General features: G+C 43.0%; 1 pseudogene; it reads right to left on the bottom strand.

Annotated features, from left to right (window-relative positions):
• Positions 1 to 20476: 20476 nt before the first annotated feature.
• LOC125554697 (uncharacterized) lies at positions 20477 to 21043 on the bottom strand (annotated as a pseudogene).
• Positions 21044 to 21414: the final 371 nt, after the last annotated feature.

The following is a 21414-nucleotide window of genomic DNA, read 5'->3' as shown; positions in this document are numbered from 1 at the left end:
CGCCTATGATATGTTAACACGTGGACCGGCCCAAAAGTGGCCCATAAATTTTAAATGGGCCAGCCCAACTAAAGGCCCACAAGATTTTGCGGACCATAATGTGTCGGCCCAACTAAAGGCGCACAAGATTTTGCGGGCCATAATGGGCCGGCCCAGTTAAAGGCCCACAAGATTTTTGCGGGCCATAATGGGCTGGCCCAGGTGAAGGCCCACAAGATTTTTGTGGACCATAATGGGCCGGCCCAGCTAAAGGCCCACGAGATTTCACCGACATTAATGGGCCGGCCCAGCTGTAGGTCCACAAGATTTTGAGGACCCTAGTAGGCCGGCGCATTAACTGGCTGCCACGTTCCGGGCCTAATTATGGCCCATATGAGACCCGGCCCGTTAAAAGCCTACCACGTTCTGGGCCAAATTACTGCCCAGATCAGGTCCGACCCTTTAGGAGGCTTTGGGCTAAATTATGGCCCATATCAAATTCGGCCCGTCAACTGGACGCTATGCTTTTGGGCCCACTTGCTAAAGGCCCATTTAGTAATTCGGCCTGATATTAGTTTCGGCCTGTTAAGGGGCCGTTTAACATTTCGGCCCTATATTAATTTTGGCCGGTTAAAAGCCCGTCATATAGTTGGGCCTAACTATGACCCGGTTTGCATCCGGCCTGCTCGCAACCGATAATCTGATTGGGCCAAATAAGGACCGAGACAATTTTGGCCTATTATAAGCCCATGATTTGAGTGGCACACTCATGGGCTGGGGTCTATTTCGGCCTGCTGCCTGCCCGTGAGCTGTTCGGCATGTTTCAGGCCCAACCTACTTTTCAGCCTCCTAAAGGCCCATTGAGTTTTCTTGGGAAAATAGGGCCGGCGGTTTACTTGGCCTATTAAAGGCCCGAATCTACTAGTGGGCTAGTTTACATTTAGGCCTGTTAACGGACCAAGATGACGGGGCCCATGATGCGGATCATACAGGTGATTTGCATGATGGCCGTTTGGTCGGTTTACTGCGAAGACATGATATATCTAAAGTAAAATAACGGCAGCATCGTGAATAAGAAAAAAAAAACCTAGACTATACAATAAAGAAATTACAGCATATTACATCCACTAGGCATCAAAGTTTGCCACTATGATAATAAAGCACAAGCAGACAGCAGATTACATACACTGGGCATCAAAGATAACCACTAGTGCAACTAAACATGCCAACAAAATAATATACAAAACCGACATCACTCCAATAGAGTTCGAGAAAGGTTAGCCCAACTCGGGAGTTGCAGCGCAAGCAGCTGAGCAAGCTGGTGAGACTGCACTTGTTTGACACTTATATCCTACTCACTCTGAAAGATAAACAAGCAGACAGATGACAGGTTTTGCACATATAAGTATCAGTGCTGACAATTCATCACATTTCTTACTAACGAATAAAGTGACACAGTTTAAAATAGCATTAACACAATATGGTATTGCTCAGGTCAAGACATGGCAGGAAATGACATTGTGAAGGAGTTGGCAGCTTCACGACACCACTGGATTACATATCAAGAACTCATAAGTATCAATGGTTAGTGTGCTGTCAATTTATCCCATTTCAGATTGGCAAAATAAGATCACTTGCTCTATATAGTTTAATTTACATGGTATGAAGAAGGAACTTGGTTGTACAACTAAAAACTTAAATTGAGAAGGACAAACTTTTGTTTATGAATTGGAGTACATAATAAACTTTAAACATGCAATTTGATGCAAACACCAAAAATAAACAGCTGTTGCAGTCATGCCCAACCAAATATACACAACAAAGTTTGAAGGCTTGAGAAGGACAACCTTACATTATTGGTGAAGGCAGGCTCTATAAAGCCCTTGTCCATGCTGATGGGGGGGGGGGCAATTCAAGAAGTTTACCACAGATTCTTTTTCATAAGCATTGCCTTTATTCTACATTTTGTGAAGAGTAAATATAGATGTGAAAATATAAGAAAAAATGGAGAATATTTAAGATAATATGAAGAGTGATGCTACATAACCAAGTAGCTATAAATGTAATAACAGTGATACAGGCAAAAGGTACAGCCAAGAGCAATGCAGAGCTAAACTTCTTCAGTACCATCGGTGTTATCCAACCTTATGTTAAGAGTAAATATAGATCTTATGTGTAGAAAATGGAGGGCAAAGGAAAATAAGCTGCAGAGTGATGGTACATGAACAACTACATGTCAATATAAGTACACTGATAAAGGACAGCAGGTACTTACAAGAAGAATGCAGAGCTAAATAATTTCATTGGCATTGGATATATTCTACACTAATGTAACCATCCATATAGATCAGATAATTTGGAGCAAACAATTGATAAGCAAGCTATCATGCATACTGCTGTCACATAATGAACCAGGTATGTATGTAAGTACAGTGATATAGGACAATAGGTACTAACAAGAGCAAAGCACCGGGCAGCATATTTGCAATATCCTGTCGTTCTTTTCAAACCGGAATTCTTTTTCGAGCAGATTCCTTTCAAAAAAGATCCGCAAGGCACATGCGGAAAAGTAGAAGTTCAAATTGTCATGCGATATCATAGACAGTACCTCATCCTCAGAACGAGACCAGTGCATAACAAGGTTTTTCCATTCAATGTCTTCTAAATTGAGCACAGGAGACTTCACCAGAAATTCGTTTATAGACTTCCATCAAAGTGTGATTTCCTCAGGTAACACCGATACTGCTGCAATGCTTCTTGAAAAGCGCAAGCAAGCTTTGCTCGTCATGACTATCCATATTGACCCTCGCCTACTTACAACAATGTAGTGTAAATCATTGATGTGTTCAATCAGTAGAAAACAGGAAAATAATCATCATGAATAATAGCACTTACATGTAAGTGGGACAAGAAGATGTGAAAATGTTGTTTGTCTTCACTATAATCTTCCCATGATGGGAATATATGCAAGTAGTCCCTAACAACATTGAAAGCACTGTCCTTTAAACTAGGAATAACTAGAATGGGGTTCGAATCTGCAGGAATTGGCCGTCTCTGCAGTTAGGATAGGTCTTTGGCCAGTGGACTTGCTGTACTTTTTGCTGGAATGGGATTTTTCTGTGGTACGGCTGGTGCTATGGCAACTGAAATCGGCATACCTTTTGCTGGAGTGCAGGTCCTGTGTGGTGCGGCTAGTGGTGTGTCCAGTAAAGTATGGGTACAGTCTGCTGGAGTCGGTCCTATGTTTTGTGTCACTGGTTGTACAACCAATATAAGTGGGATGTTGTCTGATTTCTCCGACACAACCACGTTTTTCAAGGACTTTGCTGGTGCTCCTTCAGGTTTGGCAATCACCCTCTTCCTTTTTGATGTCTAATGCACAAGAACAACATTTGAGTGTAAAAACATGGTATGATGACAGATGGAATATGTATTGATAATGGATGGGCATGGTATCTCGACATATATGATGAGTAAACTAAGCAGATGGCGGTGCAACAAAGTAGAAGAAATGCAAGACAACATATGCAAGATACGCGCAATCAATAAAACCTTGCCAAATTAGAACATGCACCTTGATGGGTGAACAGGACAGGCCATCCGCCTTTGACTCCTCGAGGTTAGAATAGTCATTAGGATCATATTCTGAACAAGAATCAAGAGGTGGTGAGCGTATGAGTTTCATTGCATCCAGAATGGCACTCAACGCCTTGGTGCCAATTTTGTAAGTCATTGCGGTGTTTAGCTTCAAGAGTGGACAGCTGCTTGTGCGACATAAAGCAGCTACATAGATCCTTGTGTAGATATAACGGGAAAAACATAAGCATCAGAGTAAAATCAGCAAAGTGGAACTTGCTGGAATATATGTGCTAGTATTGCTGGTATGACTAGAAAGCCTTCGGATACCAGCTCTCTTCAACTGAAGGTGCAGTACTGTTAATATCAGTGTAACTCTCAAAGGAGACATAGCTCCCCACATTTCCTTGCTATTCTTATAGGATTCAAGTGGGCAGGCCACTACAAATCCTATTCCCATGTTTACAAAATCCTACGAATCAAAGAGGCCCGACGAGTTCAAAGTGTCCATACCAACCGATCGTATAGACCTCTACACTGCAAATGTCCCTGCTCATATTCATTACAAGGAACATACTGTACTACTATCATACTCCCTCCGTTTCCAAAATATAAGTCTTAGTAGAGATTTCCACTATGGATCACATACAGATGTATCCAGATACATTTTAGAGTGTAGATTCACTCATTTTGCTCCATATGTAGTCCATGGTGGAATCTATACAAAGACTTGTATTTAGGAACGGAGAGAGAGTACTTATTAAAGAAGAACGGAAGAGGAACATGCTAAAAAAGAGCAAGCAGATTTTGGATAATAAAATGTTAGTTGCGCAGTGCCCACACATGATGAACTAGAGTGCATTAAGAAAGAAACTCCCTGCTGTCTCTCTATATGTGGTGCACGTGCTTTTCCGAAAGTAAAGTAGGAACATTAGCTGACCAATTAAATGTTATCTATTTTAGTAATATCAGCATCATATCAGATTCGTACTTGAGCAACAAGTTTGGAATTATGAGTGGCACGTTGTTTAGCTTGATGGGTTCAGGAGCAGTGCTAAGCAGGTACGATGATGGTACTGAATATAAAGGCATGTCTGCATTTGGGTCAGTCGACCATTTCAGGCGGTTGGATGAAGATCCTACGTCTCCTAACCCTTCTTCTTCCTCGTCTCTGATTCTTCCCATACAGAACACCGCACGGGCCACCAGTCGAACCATCGGCCCCCACCGCCTGTGTTCCTCCACCACACCCACCCCCACCCCCACCCCCACCCGCGTCGAGTGTTCTTCGTTCAGCGAGGCCCCACCACCGCCCCCAACAACCAAAGTCCCCACCCGAGCCCCTTTGTTCGCACCGGTGAACTCCGGCAAGCTCTAAAAAATCGACTGACCCAATTTTGAAATTTAGTCTACTGTGATTTAACTAGTGTGGAATATAAAAGGCGAAAAACATAAGCATTGGGAGTGTAGTGTTGAGTGTGCCATGGCGGATCTGCAGGTGCAAACCAGACAAAGGAAACTTTGCAACCAATGTTTTCTCTCAACTAGCAAGTAAGTGATGGACAAGAAATCAGAGTAAAGCAGTGGCGATCTATTTTCTTGCTGCGATAAATAAGTTGAGCAGATACGAAAGAGTATCGCCTCTGGTGCGGCACCGTGTATGCATCTGCTGAGAATTTGACGGTGCTGCGGTAGCGATGGCTGTCGGTGGCGTTGAAACAGATCTAGGAGGGTAGACGGTAGCGGCGGGGCGCGGTGGACGACACGGTCGTAGGAGCGGCGCCGGCAAGGTGGACGACAGCGGGGATGAAGCGAGAGGACGGGATGCAAGGATCCCGGTCCGAAGCTGTGGATGAGAGAGGTCGATCTCTTGTAATGGACGGCGGCATCGGGGTATCAGCTCCGGCATGGTGGAGGAGGACGGCGGTGGATGGGGAGGCGGACGGAGGAGGCTGCGGTGGAGAGGGTGTTTTGGCGCCCACGGAGTACGAATGGGGAAATGGAGGTGGAGAGGAAGGGGGAACCATGTCTTGAGGGCGCGCTTGTCTCAAATGCGAGGAAATCTACAAACTTAGCCCCCGTTTCAAATTTCCTACATCACAGCAATATTAGTCGGTTGGGGATAGGACGGTAATCTCACATACACCGAATATTTGCCAACGAGAGTTTGTTTTTGGTGCCCACCATGTATGAATCGGGGAGGGAGTCGATTTCAGCCGAGGACACACTGTGTTTTGGCACCCACCATGTATGAATCCGGGTGAGAGGCGGTTATGTCAAGTTCGAGTGAAATTACAAACCTACCCCTATCGAAACCTATAGAAATCAAGCAGATAGGCTTTGCGTGGCAGGGATAGACAGTAGTAATTTCCATCTCGCAGATTTGGTTTCGGGCGGTTACTGCGACTTTCCCCGCTTCGTTCAAATTTTGCAGAGTGCATGTTTACCGTGCCAACTCAGTTCGAATCCCATTTGTATTCTATTTTTTTCCAGGCGGGATCCATTTTCGATTGGAATAAAATTCTATATACATCATTTTTTATATATACTTTCAAAAGCACAACAAAGAATTCTGCTCCTTTATATGTATAATATGATTTACAAATACAATGATCTCAAAATCATAAGGTGGAATTCAAAAAATTAAACCAAATTATGTTCTACTAAAATGTATGGATGAGTAATATCTACATATTAAATAACATAGATGCGCGTGAATTCATATGAGTATGCATGTTTGATAGATCAATTTTGGTTCGAGTATGGATTACATGTATCATCATCTCGAATTCAAATATTTGAATCCCTTTTATGTTCACTCCTTTCATGCCCATCTCTCTCGCATGCATGCTCCTTCATGTAGCTATCACTCTCTTTTCTCCAGCTCACCCGCACGCTCACTTCATGTTTCTCCTATCCTCGCAAACATGGTCTCTCGACGTCTCCCTTGAGAAGTGTCACACTCTCCCTATCATTATACATTACACGGTTTTCATTATCTCTTATGTCTTTACCGTACTCTCGTATCACTAGGTACCTAAGCTTTCTTTTTCACCGCCACACACACAGTCTCCACTCATCTTTCATTTTGTCTTTCTCTCTATGGGATTCTCTCACACACCCTATATGTAACATCCCAAAATTCTAAATTTTGGAATGTTATAATAAATAGATAGATTTGATTGATTGTTTGATTGATTGTCTGAAAGTGAGTGAATTCGAAACTTTTTGAAAGTTAAATGAGAGGGAATAAAAGGACTTTCATATTTGCTTTCTGATCTCCGTGAATTCAAATTCTTTTCAACCCAAAACCCTAGAGAGAAGATGACATGACTTCTTCCATTTAAATTAAATGAAAAGGGTTCTTGAAAATATTTGAATTTCATTTGAAAATATTTCAAATTCTTAAACTTCAAGCAACTCAATGATTTTCACGAGCGAAGATAAAATGACTTCTTCAAAACTTATGAAATATGAGTTGGGAGTTTCAAAGAATTAAATTCAAAGTTATTTTGAATTTATTTTTCAATTTGGAGTTATTTGATTTTTATTCAAATTATTTTTTCTCCAAAAATAAAATATATGAAAAATAGGGTAACATGATTCCCTACATCAGAAAATTGGAGATAAATAAATTTGAATTCATTTTGGTATTTTTAAAATGATTTCTGTTGGATTTTAATAGACCAGTAGCACTCTTTGATTTATCTGAATTTGTATGAATTTTATTTAACTCTAGAAAAATGTTCATGTCGTAGAGAATCATTTTCTGAAAATTTTGATATATTATATGCCTATATAATATTTTCATTTAATTTGTTTTATTATTTAAATTGTTCGGAAAATGTTTTTTAAAAAAAATCTCTCTTCACCGACCGGGCCGGCCCAGCCACCGGGCCAGGCCGCGGCCCAGCAGCCAGCGCATCGTCCCCGAGCTCGGGCGGTTTGCCAAGCGAGCACGCACCGCCGCCGCCGTGCCCGACCTCGCCACCTCGCGCCATGCCCCTTTCCCCACGCAACCGCCTCCTCCTCCGCCTTTAAAAGGCGAGGGCGCCGCCCCTGGATCCCGTTCCCGCCGCCAGCTCCCCTCGCATCACCGCCACTGACACTAGCATCTCGCTGCCGCCGCGCCGCTGCTCACTGCCGCACGCCGCCGCTCGCGCCTCTACTTGTCCGCGCTCGCCCGCCGCCGCTCGTGCCTCTACTCGTCCGCGCTCGCCTGCCGCCGTCTCGCCGCAGTCCGCCGCCGTCCCGCCCCGCCGTGCCATCACCGGAGCCGCCGCTATCTTCAAATCGTCGCTGTCGGTTTTCTTGCCGGAACCGACCGAACCGGTAATTAACCGCCGATCCGGTTTAGTTTTGCCTCTAGGTTTGCTCTGGTTTTTTTTCTAAAGCCGGTTTTATTTATTAGTTAATTGGAGAGCGTTCGCTAGTTTAGGATTTCTAGCAAACAGTTTTCGTCCTGTATGCCCCTGTAGCGAGCGTCCGCTCGATAGATTTTTCTTTTTCTTTTTAATTTTCGGCCAGCGACCTAGTTGTGAATACTTTATTTACAAAATAGTCCCTGTACTTCAAACGATCACATCTTTTTACTCGTTTGTCCAAATCCAACGAAACCAACGCCCACTTCTTCGTTATGATCTCCTCTATCCAGTAATCCAACTCAAACATGTTTTTGAAAAGTTTAAAATTTGAATTAGATCAGTTTTGAATTCAAACTTCGTTTGATCATAACTTGAGTTTCGTAACTCCGTTTGAGTTGATTCTTTTTGCAAATCGAAGCTCTTGACCTAAACTTTCTGATAAGGCCAAATTCACATAATTTTGGTACTGTTAAAAACTGTTTTATGTTGCGAGAGTTATTTTCTTAGTTTTGAAGTTTTCTAAATCGTCTTCTTCGTTCTTTCTGATCTTTTGAGTGACTGCTTATGTGTGGTTACTATTGCTTGCTTACGATAGATTGACCGGAGTGTGACGAGTAGAGCTATCAAGAGTTTTGAGTGCGAATCATCTCCATCAACATTGCAGGCAAGTTCACACTTTGATCATATCCCTTTAACACCCAGTTTTATGCATTAGTTTCAACCCTCAAACATTGCATGGTTAGGAATTGATAACATGTGGGTATTGGGAAGTAGTTGATGAGGTAGGAACCTATTGCCCTGCATTCAAACCTTGGGAGTTACTTTTACGTTATGCTTACAGTGCCATGCTATGCTTGTAGACGTGATTGGGTTTTGAGAGTATTCATGACAGATGTGAGATTGTTAATTAATGGTTTACTTAAGGTGGCAACTTAAACACACATCTGGGTGGATTGAGGCACCGGGTTATTCCAGGATTGCCTGTCTAGGCACCTGGGTAGACCAGGATTGCCTGTTTTCTTTTGGACCGCCACCCAGGCTCAAAGGGATCATGAGATTATTCATGCTAGAAACTTCCGTGTGTAGCCACAAGCTATTATGGGCTCTAGCATAGTTGACTAAGTCGTGTGAACTCTTACAGTGGGTTGTAGGTGGTTCGGTCTACCCATCGTAAGGTGCAAACGCTTCTGAAAGACTATGTCTCGGTCATCCGTTTCTCAAACACCATGTAGTGCGAGAAATCCAATGGAGGAGATCGAGTCTTGTGGGGAAAAGTGCGTAAACCTCTGCAGAGTGTACAAACTAATCATGATTAGCCGTGTCCCCGGTTATGGACATCTCGAGTCTCTGGTACTTGGATTATCCTGTTGATCTCATCATGTTACTTTAATTAATATTGTTGGGTTTTAATGTTGATGCTTAATTGGGATTGAGAATGCTGTCAACCATTCTCAATGTTTAACAACCACCATGATAGTTAAATAAAATTTATTCCTTTTGTCGTAGGGAAAAATTGGCTTTTCGCAAAAACTATAACCATAGAGCTTTTCCACCAGCCAAATATGCATGTAGTGATAGCCATTGTTCATCATTTCTCTCTATGGTGTGAATTTGCCACTACATTCAATGTACTGACCCTTTGTGGCTGCAACATCTCATGTTGCAGGATTTCTTACGACGAGTAAGTGATATGTTAGGGTTACAATTTTTACACTCAACTTTGCCGTTGGTGTTGATGGGAATCCACAGCCTTGTTACTTCCGCTATTTTGGATTGAGGTAATAGTATTTACGTTACTTTTACATGTGATTTACCTCTGTTATAAATCCTCGAGTACTGTGTGTGTCAGCATACCGATCCAGGGATGACACTTAAGCACAGAGGCTTGATCCATTCGGGTCGGGTCGCTATAAGATGGTATCAGAGCACATGTTGACAGTAGGACGTGACCCTGGAAACTAGCAAGCCCATAGCAAAGATTTTTCTCTACAACTTTCCCTTTCAAAAAGATCTTTTACCTCTCTTCTCTTCTGAGCTTATTCAAAAATTCCCTTTAGTGAGACCATACCCCTTTCCCCTTTTGACCACACAAAGATTCGACTGATGAGACCATTCGGAATGAAGAGGATTTTACCATACATTATAATAAGGGAAACTACAGTGGTTGAAGACCGAAGACAAGTAGAATTTGAAGGCTCTGAAGAATTCCCAGATTTGTATGACCTAGGAAGGCTACCCTTATGGAACTTGGCAGACTATGGAAGTTGTCAATGCCCGAGATCAAGGTGTATCGGAGAAAGACTGAAACAAGGGGCATGAGAACTCAAATTTTTATCAAAGAAAACCCTAAGGCAGGAGATATCAACTATGGAATGATAGCTCATGGGAATGACAAGAGCAGAAACACGGTTATCCGTGATGTCATCGCCCGCTGATGCTATTGTCACCGTGCTGAGTTAAGGATGCATTTATTCAGAATGGATTTGATGGAAGAAGGCTGATGGAGCACCTATTAGTAAGATGAAATTTTAACCTAGGCCGGTGTATCACCAGGATCTGGAGTAACACATCAAGAAGTTTAAGATGGACTTGTAGGAAGTCATATTCGACAAGGAGGCCATTCATGAAGAACTTAGGACCCAAAAGCTGAAAGTAGCCAAATTGGAGGAAACAAAACCTCGAGATACCGGAGATTTGTCAGGAACTGAAGGACAGTATGACCATGGCTCATGCCAAGGATGTTGAAACCCAGAAGTTTGGAATGCAACTCCAGAATATTAAAGGACGTCATGAGAGACTTCGCGTCAACAGAGTTGATCTGACAAAAGAACTTGAGAAAGACAAGCATGATCGGAAGAAGCCATTGGAGGCATGAACAAGGCTTCAAGAATTTTGGAGACGTTGTAGATTTATTAACCTTTAGAAGACCAAACCCCTGTTATATACCTATGTTAGATGCGACGTTTGTGGGCTGCCATTTGTTTGATGTTTTTCCCGACAACCACAAATAAAATCGGTCTTTTCAAAACTTCTGTTTGTATTGTGTGTATCCCTCTCTATCTCTCTTATCTTACCCCAAACCCACATGGACCCAATAGAGGATGAATGGAGATGAGCTTGTATTTTCTGGACCGATGAGTCAGTTGGAGACAGACCGATGGATTCAGAACATGGAGGATCACATGGAGAATAACCCTGTAGTCGGAAGGGATATGACCCAGCATGCTCTTCAGTGCTTTGAAAGAGGTGCTGCTACTTGGTGGAGGATATACCAAACCATGAATGGATGGCAAGGAGTAACCACTTGGAGAGAATTTAAGCTGACTTTCCCAAAGTCTCGGTTTGTGTCCCAGAAGTTGAAGCCTTATGGAAAGGATATGAAGAAACCTTGTGCATGCAAGATTTGTGGAGAAATAGGACACACCCATAAAGAACACAAGGATGAATGCCCTAATTGCGAAGGAAGTCACCCAATTGAAGAATTCCCAATTAGGCAGATTACTTGTTTCTTGTGTGAAGGGAATACCCACTATCCTGCTCAGTGTCACATTTACCCCATGGTACAACGAACCATCCAGCAGAAGACAGAAGTAAAGGCAGGAGCCCTTATGGAAATTTTAGAAGAACCTTTGATGAAGGAAGAGACGGAGGACACGCCCAAAGAAGAACCAATTAAACCCTGCACCAAGTCATGCTATTCATGTGGAGAAGAAGGACACATCTCCCAAAATTGTTTGAATGGGGATCTAGTAGAATTCCCGACAGAGGAAGTAGAATATGACCCACAGGAGATAGAAGCCCTGATTGGAATGGAAAAGTCCAGGAAGAGAAGCAGGTTGGATTCCAGGAAGGATCTGAATCATATCACCTATTACAGGTGCAAGGAGTCAGGGCACTACCTCAACAGTTTCCCAAAAAGGAAACCTCGATACTTGTCAGAAGTAATATGTTTTAGTTGTAATGGAGCAGGGCACTTTGCAGAGAATGCCCTAAGGAGAAGGAAACTTGTGCTAGATAGTTGAGTTTGCAACACAAGAAATGGAGTAGTAGAAGTGAGAACATTTTTCTTTTATATTGAGGTGTTGAGTTGAGACATGTAATGGAGAAGCGAGAGATTGTAATCACTTGAGAATGAATAAAGTTAGCATCGTTGGTACTGATATGGATTTTATGAGTTGTTACTCTATGAAGAAGAATTTTGGCCATTTTGAGGATATGAGAAATATGGTGCATTTTAAGGGTGGTAGTACCCTGTAAGAACCGTTGACCCCTGGAAAAGATAAGGATACTTCACTGAGTGGATTTCGGACAAAATGAATACGAGTTTTGTCTCGATATGTGTGATGCCCCAAGAGTATGTGGGATGAAGTTGGAGACCGTCAGTTGTTTGGACCAAATGTGATCAAGGAGTCAGAAGAGAATGTTAAGTTGATCCGAGGTAGACTGAAGGTAGCTCAGTCCAGGCAGAAGAGTTATGTAGACTTAAAAACGCAAGGAGGTAGTCTATGAAATTGGAGACAGAGCATGTCTTCATGTGTTCCCTCTACGAGGAGTTAAACAATTTGGAGTTAAGGGAAAGTTAGCCCCAATATTTGTAGGACCATACCTACTCTTGGAGCGTATGGGAGAAGTGGCCAACAAATTGGAGTCACCGGAAGGACTGTCAGGAGTTCATGATGTGTTTCACGTTTCCCAGTTGAAGAAGTGCCATGTAGAGATGGCTAATATTCCCCTGTAAGGACGCTTGACCCTGGAAAGAAAAATGATGTTCCACGAAGTAGAATATGGATTTCATAAGTATAAGTTTTTATTTCGGTATGTGGGATACCCCACGAGGATGAAGAGATGAATTACTATTGGATATAAAGGAGGTGTGACGTTGGAAATATGGATCAATGGAAACTCCATGATGAGTCTGAGTAATCAAGTCCTAGTTTGGTGCCAATAGAAGGAAGAAAGACAATACAATTGGATGGATTTAAGAATACTAGGAGGTTGGAAGTTGGAATAATGATTAGTTTCCCGATGATAAGTTCAAGGACTACAAGTGATGAGATGGGCCATAAACCACAGGCCCCAAGACCTACCAAGAAGCAAGCACATTCTAGACGAAGGAAGAACCCTGGAGGAAGATACGGCGTTTATCGGCAGACAATTTTATAGGAGTAACGCAAAACCTAAGAGTTGTGAAGGAACGATAGATGTTTGTTTGGCTTGCAGAATCCATGGAATTATCCGAACTTAGTTCGTCGACAAGAGAAATTCTATAATGCTTGTGAGGATGACTGAGTGTTAGTATGCGAGATTCGCTAAATTGTATACATGGTAATGATTTGGGTGCGGGATGGATTGATCACCATACCGACTTACTCTTATTATTCGCCTTGCTATATGGGATGGTAAATCGGAGTGACTTACCTATAGTAGAGAGACGGCGATATTAAACCTTGTTTAAGCCTTAGAATGCTATAGGTTTTTTTTCCTTGTACAAGGCAGCTTTGCCAACCATAGGTTATATGGTGAGGATCAACCAGACCCATTTCCTGCAGAAGGAACCATAAATTGTTGACCACCATGAGATATCGATAGTTGTTTAGTTTTGGCACCAGACCCGTCAGCTAAGAAGACCCAGTCACAGAAGAACCTTACCAAGATGAAAGACAAAAGAATTGAGGAAAAGGTAATGCCACTACCGGAAGAGCTCAGAGAAGGAATTTTCTCGAGGATCTGAGAAGACCGACACTGTCAAGAATAAGGATGGAGTATATGAGTTTTGATGGAACAGTAACCATGCTTCCAAGGGTGGTAGCACCCCAGACCCCTTGTGATGATTGATGGATTTGAGAAGACCCCGACCCTAACCTATTTCTTTCTAGCCTCTCCGAATCTCGAGGACGAGATTCATTTTAAGGGTGGTAGGTTTGTAACATCCCAAAATTCTAAATTTTGGAATGTTATAATAAATAGATAGATTTGATTGATTGTTTGATTGATTGTCTGAAAGTGAGTGAATTCGAAACTTTTTGAAAGTTAAATGAGAGGGAATAAAAGGACTTTCCCAAACTTTCATATTTGCTTTCTGATCTCCATGAATTCAAATTCTTTTCAACCCAAAACCCTAGAGAGAAGATGACATGACTTCTTCCATTTAAATTAAATGAAAAGGGTTGTTGAAAATATTTGAATTTCATTTGAAAATATTTCAAATTCTTAAACTTCAAGCAACTCAATGATTTTCACGAGCGAAGATAAAATGACTTCTTCAAAACTTATGAAATATGAGTTGGGAGTTTCAAAGAATTAAATTCAAAGTTATTTTGAATTTATTTTTCAATTTGGAGTTATTTGAGTTTTATTCAAATTATTTTTTCTCCAAAAATAAAATATATGAAAAATAGGGTAACATGATTCCCTACATCAGACAATTGGAGATAAATAAATTTGAATTCATTTTGGTATTTTTAAAATGATTTCTGTTGGATTTTAATAGACCAGTAGCACTTTTTGATTTATCTAAATTTGTATGAATTTTATTTAACTCTAGAAAAATGTTCATGTTGTAGAGAATCTTTTTCTGAAATTTTTGATATATTATACGCCTATATAATATTTTCATTTAATTTGTTTTATTATTTAAATTGTCTGGAAAATGTTTTTTTAAACAAAATCTCTCTTCACCGACCGGGCCGGCCCAGCCACCGGGCCAGGCCACGGCCCAGCAGCCAGCGCATCATCCCCGAGCTTGGGGCGGTTTCCCGAGCGAGCACGCACCGCCGCCGCCGTGCCCGACCTCGCCACCTCGCGCGATGCCCCTTTCCCCACGCAACCGCCTCCTCCTCCGCCTTTAAAAGGCGAGGGCGCCGCCCCTGGATCCCGTTCCCGCCGCCAGCTCGCCTCGCATCACCGTCACCGACACTAGCATCTCGCTGCCGCCGCGCCGCTGCTCGCTGCCGGACGCCGCCGCTCGCGCCTCTACTCGTCCGCGCTCGCCTGCTGCCGTTCCGCCGTAGTCCACCGCCGTCCCGCCCCACCGTGCCATCGCCGGAGCCACCGCTGTCGTCAAATCGTCGCCATCGGTTTTCTTGCCGGAACCGACCGAAGCGGTAATTAACCGCCGATCCAGTTTAGTTTTGCCTCTAGGTTTTCTCTGGTTTTTTTTTCTAAAGCCGGTTTTATTTACTAGTTAGGTTAATTGGTGAGCGTTCGCTAGTTTAGGATTTGTAGCGAACAGTTTTTGTCCTGTATGCCCCTGTAGCGAGCGTCCGCTCGATAGATTTTTCTTTTTCTTGATAATTTTCGGCCAGGGACCTAGTTGTGAATACTTTATTTACAGAATAGTCCCTGTACTTCAAACGATCACATCTTTTTACTCGTTTGTCCAAATCCAACGAAACCAACGCCCACTTCTTCGTTATGATCTCCTCTATCCAGTAATCCAACTCAAACATGTTTTTGAAATGTTTAAAATTTGAATTAGATCAGTTTTGAATTCAAACTTCGTTTGATCATAACTTGAGTTTCGTAACTCCGTTTGAGTTGATTCTTTCTGCAAATCGAAGCTCTTGACCTAAACTTTATGATAAGGCCAAATTCACATAATTTTGGTACTGTTAGAAATTGTTTTATGTTGCAAGAGTTATTTTCTTAGTTTTGAAGTTTTCCGAATCGTCTTCTTCGTTCTTTCTGATCTTTTGAGTGACTGCTTATGTGTGGTTACTATTGCTTGCTTACGATAGATTGACCGGAGTGTGACGAGTAGAGCTATCAAGAGTTTTGAGTGCAAATCATCTCCATCAACATTGCTGGCAAGTTCACACTTTGATCATATCCCTTTAACACCCAGTTTTATGCATTAGTTTCAACCCTCAAACATTGCATGGTTAGGAATTGATAACATGTGGGTATTGGGAAGTAGTTGATGAGGTAGGAACCTATTGCCCTGCATTCAAACCTTGGGAGTTACTTTTACATTCTGCTTACATTGCCATGCTATGCTCGTAGACGTGGATTGGGTTTTGAGAGTATTCATGACAGATGTGAGATTGTTAATTAATGGTTTACTTAAGGTGTCAACTTAAACACACATCTGGGTGGATTGAGGCACCAGGTTATTCCAGGATTGCCTGTCTAGGCACCTGGGTAGACCAGGATTGCTTGTTTTCTTTTGGACCGCCACCCAGGCTCAAAGGGATCATGAGATTATTCATGCTAGAAACTTCCGTGTGCAGCCACAAGCTATTATGGGCTCTAGCATAGTTGACTAAGTCGTGTGAACTCTTACAGTGGTAGACTAGCAGATGTAGGGGTTGTAGGTGGTACGGTCTACCCATCGTAAGGTGCAAACGCTTCTGAAAGACTATGTCTCGGTCATCCGTTTCTCAAACACCATGTAGTGCGAGAAATCCAACGGAGGAGATCGAGTCTTGTGGGGAAAAGTGCGCAAACCTCTGCAGAGTGTACAAACTAATCATGATTAGCCGTGTCCCCGGTTATGGACATCTTGAGTCTCTGGTACTTGGATTATCCTGTTGATCTCATCATGTTACTTTAATTAATATTGTTGGGTTTTAATGTTGATGATTAATTGGGATTGAGAATGTTGTCAACCATTCTCAATGTTTAACAACCACCAAGATAGTTAAATAAAATTTATTCCTTTTGTAGTAGGGAAAAATTGGCTTTTCGCAAAAACTATAACCATAGAGCTTTTCCACCAGCCAAATATGCATGTAGTGATAGCCATTGTTCATCATTTCTCTCTATGGTGTGAATTTTCCAGTACATTCAATGTACTGACCCTTTGTGGCTGCAACGTCTCATGTTGCAGGATTTCTTACAACGAGTAAGTGATACATTAGGGTTACGATTTCTACACTCAACTTTGCCGTTGGTGTTGATGGGAATCCACAACCTTGTTACTTCCGCTATTTTGGATTGAGGTAATAGTATTTACGTTACTTTTACATGTGATTTACCTCTGTTATAAATCCTCGAGTACTTTGTGTGTCAGCATACCGATCCAGGGATGACACTTAAGCACAGAGACTTGATCCATTCAGGTCGGGTCGCTACACTATATGTCTCTAGATATGAATCATACCACTAAAATTACTCTCTCTCTCTCTCCTGTAGACACAACATTTGTTGTGGTTTCCTTTTCGTCTCCACCCAGACTGACATTATTCATTTGTTTACCGTTCAGACAAACCCCCCCTCTCTCACACGCACACACACACAACTCCTGCTTCCACTCCCCTTCCCTACTACCGTCTCTCTCACACACACACACAAAATTCTCGCTTTCGCACCCCCGTCTCGTATTTCTCTCACTAACATTTATCGACTAGCCTCTAGATAGGTTTATACACCCGCACACTCGTGCTTCCACTATCGCATACATGTCTCTCTCCCGCTCCTTTTATCTATGTAGATTTTTCTTCCCTTCTTGAGACACGCCCTCTCGATCGTACGCACACACACTATCGCCTCATTTTATGCTGATACCTCTCGCACACACACTCTTTGTGTCTTTGTCACACATGCACTCCGACCTCCTCCTCTCTCCCTCTCTCTCACACACATGAGCTTGTTGCAACAACTAGCAAGATGCCCATGCATTGCACGGAACATGAAGATGCATTTGTATGAGTAGTTTATCTTGTGGGAGAAAAGGATGAACAAGGGAAGGCCTTATTTGCAAGTGTGGCGAGGGGTGTGGGTATCTTTTTGCAAAATTGCCATAGTTTCCTTCCTATCCATATTGCAGAATGGCCTATATTGCAGAATGGCAGGCACACGATCATCACCGACTATGCTTTTTATAAGAGTAGGGGTAAAAAACAGAGTTGGTGATGATGGTGGGCCTGCCATCCTGCAATATAGGCCGTCCGATTTATATCTGACGGATAGGAACAAAACTATGGCAATTTACCCGCACTCCTCTCCACATTTGCAGATAAGGCCTTCCCTCGTTCATCCTTTTCTCCCACAAGATCTTAATGTTCCGTGCAACGCACGGGCATCTTGCTAGTAAGAGTAGAAATTAGACATATACCACTTCTTGAATCTTGAAACCAACAACATTCCTCCCTTATCTCATCAAAACCGCCAAAGGAATATATTTCGGGTGAAACATAACATTTTTTTAGTGATATACATATTTCAAAACTAGACTTTTTTTCTATCAAATCGGTGAATATGTATTAATCTACTCAGATTGGGTGGCAACGCATTGGCACATTGCTAGTAGTTATTATAATTTTGTGGATACCAGACAAATGGTGGAGTACATATACAAAGAGAAGAGGCACACACACGTAGTCGGTCTCTGGCTGTCTCACACACATGAGTGTTACGTAAAGGCAACGTTAACAAATAAACCCTAAAACCCTAGGTGCACGATTGCTGCATTCGCGGCTACTGGGTACATGGTGGAGCGCACCTTTGTAGGAATAGTCAGCTCGCGTTATAATTTGATCTGTAGGAGTTGATGGTCGGGACCACAGGTGAACGACTTGGAGGCGGTGGCTCGCTAGTTGCCACAGATCGAGTAGCCACGTTTAAAATATCATTTTTTAGCGGGGTTTAGAGTTCCAATTTTCAATGGCGCGTTATAAGTACTAAGTAGTTTTTAGAACGATTGGTATGGAGCAAAAATGGAATTCATAGTACTACCTACTACGTACCTCCTTGGCGTATGGTTGTATGGGTTTATGTTGTGAGATGTTGAACCTGGTAGTTCTAGGGCAAATACTATGTTTAGATTTAGATGTTGGTTTTCAGTAATGAAAATCGGAAGTGGCAAACCCTTCTTTGATTAAAAAAAACTACTACATCCGTTCTGGTTTACTAGTCCCCATCGTTTTTTGGGTCAAAGTTTGTCCATGAATTTTACTTGTAAAATGTGAATGGAATACGAGATTTTGTTATACGCAAACAAAAAAGGACTAGAGGGAGTGATTGCTCTGACATGGACGCGACCTCTCATAGCGCAGGCATTGAACCGGTGCGCCGGCCAAGAGGGCCCCACTCGCTGCAGGCCTGGCTGAACACGCCTCCTCGCCTCATGCAACCGGCTTTAGACTTCCCTGCCTGCCTTCATTGATTCCACGCGTGTGCCGGCAACATGTCCTTCCGCGAGCCGGCCGGCATTTTCGAAGACAAAAAGTGACCAAAATATAATTAATTACGAATGGTCTTGACTTGTTGTGCTCGCACTAGTAGCAGGAACTAGAGGTTTTTCTTTATTCATAACTCTCCTCAAATTTTTTTGGCTTTGAAGTGAATCATGGTTGTGGACATTATGTATTAATGTGGAGATATCTGTGAACATGAGGTTGATATGGAACTTGAACTTGGAATGTCGGGCTTGCACGTGAACTATACCATGTCCAATGCTTCATATGTTATTGTTTGGAAAGTAATTGTTGTTCTTACATGACCCGAAAAAAAATTGTGCCACATCAGTAGATGCACGGACATCACAACAGGCATGCTGACTGGATAAACATTTGAACCTAGCTACTATGAAGGAAATATCATATTGACAACAGTTTTAGATAGCAGGAGACGCCTAGCCTACTCTGCCTCTGCTATCTTATTTCTGGCTTCTTCCATCTCTTCTTTGGCATGGGTGAAGAGAGCATCTGATTGCTATTTTCTCTTCTTCAGGAACTCAGCTACATTTTCAAGGGTTGCTGCACGCTTTCTTTCAGCTTTTACTAGAGCCACGAGGACATGAACAGCTGACGACTCCACCTGGCTTGTGTGTAATCCAACATCATATGGGAATTTGCACCTTGTGTCTAATCCAGCATCATTAGGGAACTGGCACCTTGTGTGTAATCCAGCCTCATTCTGGAAACATGATCTCGAGGTTGACCATACTTCCCTCCTCTCAGGAACTACATCCTAACATGAAGTTACTTTTTTTAGATAATTACTCAGAGCAACCCAGATCCATTTAGTAGAAGCCAGATAAACAGAACTGGGAGAAGTGAATTCAAAAGGAAAATAAAAATAAAAACAGACTACAAGGTGAGAACACCCACTTCCTACATCAAGCTAAAAACGAAAGCATTAGGACGATTAAGACTCTTCTTATGACACATCGAAGAACACGAGGCTTAAGAGAAATAGAAACTACAACATATACACATCAAAGAACACGAGGCTAAACGAAAGTAAATGAAAGGGTGTTACTTACCAAAGCTCGTTTTACAGGTTCGGTGCAGCTCGTCTTTAACTTGCCATGCTCCTTGAAGATGTCCCCAATATCCCGTGTTTGGTCTTCATTGCTCCTCCGCATGTTCGCACTCATGGTTTTAAAATCTCAACATGGCAAGAAAAATATACTACTAGTAATACTCGCGCATCTTGTGGGAAACATTAAAGCACTCATCTGCCATGTTAGAGCATCTCCAACAGAATCGCAATGCGCGGCGCTTTAAAAAAAGTGTTTACAGTGCTGAGATCAAGAAGTAGAGATAGAGAGTAGAGGATAGTTCTCAGCATAGATAGATAAAAAGAAGATTATTCAGCTACTCCTCGTCATCCGACTACTCCTCCGTGATGTGCTCCTCTGACGTCTGACTGTAGGCATGAAGATACCGATCGTCGTCGGATTCCCAGGGCGGCGCTGCTCCTAGCCTCATGTTGAATTGAGCGTCCTCTTTTCGCCTACGCTTGTCCTCGCGATAGGTGGCTCGCTCCTCCCTCCTCTTATCCCTCTCCGCCCTCCTTTGCTCTTAGAACTCATGCTCCTTGATGATGTCCTGTGGGAAGCGTTGGCGCCATAGCGCCATGGCTTCCTCGTCCATCTCAGAGATGCCGAGACGGTGCTCCCGCCTCCGGTTGTCGCGACGATCCTCGTCGGTGATAAGCTGCGGCAGAGGCGCGAGCTCCTGTGCCTGCTCCCGCGTCGGCACGTTGGGGAAGTTCAATGTTCTATGAGGCCATCGGAGGCGCCACGCCACCATGTCGTACGCGCGGGCGGCCTCGTCGGCGGTGTCGAAATTGCCGAGGCCGATGCGCATCCCGCGGAACCGGATCTCGACGGAGAAGTGGCCGGAGGGGCACGCGTGGACGCCGTGGTATCCCCAAGTTTCCCGGCGACGCGGCGGCATGGTGGCGTGGCGGCGGCGAGGCGAGGAAGAGTGGGGAGAGAGCGGTGGCGAGGCACAGAGCGGGGAGAGAGCAGTGGCAAGGCATAGAGCGGTGGGAGGACGTTGGATTTTATAAAGCGCCGGATGCCACGCGCCAAAACTAGCGCACGCCCGGCCATTTTTTCCTGCGCGCGTGCAATCCTTTCTCGATGTCTCTACTATCTCTACTCTCTTCTCTACTGCTATATTTATTTTATATTTAATATTTATCTCTACTTCTCTACTCTCTATTTTTTCCCTGCTTTTTCCTTACTCTTATAAAAACAGAGTTGGTGATGATGGTGTTCCTGCCATCCTGCAATATAGGCCATCCGATTTATATCCGACGGATA

The sequence above is a fragment of the Triticum urartu genome, chromosome 4A, assembly GCF_056163025.1.
Source record: "Triticum urartu cultivar PI428250 chromosome 4A, HENAU_Tu73, whole genome shotgun sequence".
In the NCBI taxonomy this organism is placed as follows: domain Eukaryota; kingdom Viridiplantae; phylum Streptophyta; class Magnoliopsida; order Poales; family Poaceae; genus Triticum; species Triticum urartu.
Note: the sequence above shows the minus strand (reverse complement) of the source record. Positions and strands in the feature narration are given on the sequence as shown.